The following is a 2,500-nucleotide window of genomic DNA, read 5'->3' as shown; positions in this document are numbered from 1 at the left end:
TCTCCCTCCTGAAAGGAGAGAGTCGTTTCTGTAGTATGGGTGGGGGATGGGGCCTCTTGGGTGGGAAGGGGTGGTTCAGGACAGTCCAATTGTCTTTCAAATCTACGGTAGAACTCGTTCAGGTCGTTGGCTAGGCGGGAGTCGTTAGTGGTGTGGGGCGCTCTGGGTTTGTAGTTGGTGATGTGCCTGAGCCCTTTGGCAGACAGAAGCAGCGTCGTTAGTAGAGAACTGGTGTTTTAGTGTCTCTGAGTACAGTCGTTTAGCCTCTCTCACCGCTTTGCTAAACCTGTTCTTCGACTCCTTGAATCTGTCTCTATCCCCACTCCTAAACGCTTCCTCCTTCTCCAACCTCAACCTTTTGAGCTTTGCTGAGAACCAGGGCTTGTTGTTGTTAAAGTTCACCCTGGTACGTGTTGGGATACAGCAGTCCTCACAGAAGCTGATGTACACAGCCTCTGTGAGTTCATCCAGACTATTGGTAGCAGTCGTGAACATATCCCAGTCAGTACAGTCTAAGCACGCCCGCAAATCTTCCACAGCCTCACTGGTCCACTGTTTAGATGTCCTCACAGCAGGTTTACAGAGTTTTAGTTGCTGCCTGTATGCACGAATCAGGTGGACCAAGGGAGTTCTGTGCGAGCCGAACAGCCCCGTGACCCACAAGAGAAACATCCCCGCCAAATTCGAGCGTTTGACGGGGTCTATCCGTGAAAAAATATTCACGTTTTTGAGTGCACATGCATTTCTGCTGCAAATGCCTCTGGAAGTTTCATGCCGTTCGTATGCCAATTGTGGCAACACGAAAATGACCCGTTTTCCCATTCCGAGGGATTTCTGTGCGACCCTAACAGCCCCGTGAGCCACAAGAGACACATCCCTGCCAATTTCTAGCGTTTCACGGGGTCTATCCATGAAAAATATAGACGTTTTTGAGTGCACATGCATTTCTGCTGCAGATGCCTCTGGAAGTTTCATGCCGTTCGTACGCAATGTGGCAACACGAAAATGACCCCTTTTCCCATTCCGAGGGATTTCTGTGCGACCCTAACTAACAGCGCCCGTGAGCCACAAGAGAGACATCCCCGCCAATTTATAGCGTTTCACGGGGTCTATCCGTGAAAAATATAGACGTTTTTGAGTGCACATGCATTCCTGCTGCAAATGCCTCTGGAAGTTTCATGCCGTTCCTATGCAATGTGGCCACACAAAAATGACCCGTTTTCCCATTCCGAGGCATTTCTGTGCGACCCTAACAGCCCCGTGAGCCACAAGAGAGACATCCCCGCCAACTTCTAGCGTTTGACGGGGTCTATGCGTGAAAAATATTAAAATTTTTGAGTGCACGTGCCTTTCTGCTGCAAATGCCTCTGGAAGTTTCATGGCGTTCCTATGCAATGTGGCAACACGAAAATGACCCCTTTTCCCATTCCGAGGGAGTTCTGTGCCACCCTAACAGCCCCGTGAGCCACAAGAGACACATCCCCGCCAATTTCTAGCGTTTCACGGGGTCTATCCGTGAAACATATAGAAGTTTTTGAGTGCACATGCATTCCTGCTGCAAATGCCTCTGGAAGTTTCATGCGGTTCGTACGCAATGTGGCAACACGAAAATGACCCGTTTTCCCATTCCCAGGGATTTCTGTGCGACCCGAACAGCCCCGTGAGCCACAAGAGACACATCCCCGCCAATTTCTAGCGTTTCACGGGGTCTATCCGTGAAAAATATCAATTTTTTTTTGACTGCACATGCATTTCTGCTGCAAATGCCTCTGGAAGTTGCATGCGGTTCGCATGCAATGTGGCGACACGAAAATGACCCGTTTTCCCATTCCGAGGGATTTCTGTGCCACCCTAACAGCCCCGTGAGCCACAAGAGAGACATCCCCGCCAATTTCTAGCGTATCACGGGGTCTATCCGTGAGAAATATTCACTTTTTTGAGTGCACATGCATTCCTGCTGCAAATGCCTCTGGAAGTTTCATGCGGTTCGTATGCAATGTGGCGACACGAAAATGACCCGTTTTCCCATTCCGAGGGATTTCTGTGCCACCCTAACAGCCCCGTGAGCCACAAGAGAGACATCCCCGCCCACTTCTAGCGTTTCACGGGGTCTCTCCGTGAAAAATATCACATTTTTTGAGTGCACATGCATTCCTGCTGCAAATGCCTCTGGAAGTTTCATGCGGTTCGCATGCAATGTGGCGACACGAAAATGACCCGTTTTTTCCCATTCCGAGGGATTTCTGTGCCACCCTAACAGCCCCGTGAGCCACAAGAGACACATCCCCGCCAATTTCTAGCGTTTCACGGGGTCTATCCGTGAAAAATATTCAATTTTTTGACTGCACATGCATTTCTGCTGCAAATGCCTCTGGAAGTTTCATGCGGTTCGCATGCAATGTGGCGACACGAAAATGACCCGTTTTCCCATTCCGAGGGATTTCTGTGCCACCCTAACAGCCCCGTGAGCCACAAGAGAGACATCGCCGCCAATTTCTAG

This window comes from Petromyzon marinus, unplaced genomic scaffold (assembly GCF_048934315.1).
Source record: "Petromyzon marinus isolate PM22_M1 ecotype Great Lakes invasive population unplaced genomic scaffold, UKy_Petmar_22M1.pri1.0 PM_G_Scaffold_6, whole genome shotgun sequence".
In the NCBI taxonomy this organism is placed as follows: Eukaryota; Metazoa; Chordata; class Hyperoartia; order Petromyzontiformes; family Petromyzontidae; genus Petromyzon; species Petromyzon marinus.
The sequence above is the reverse complement of the archived record's forward strand: the minus strand, read 5'-3'. Positions refer to the sequence as shown.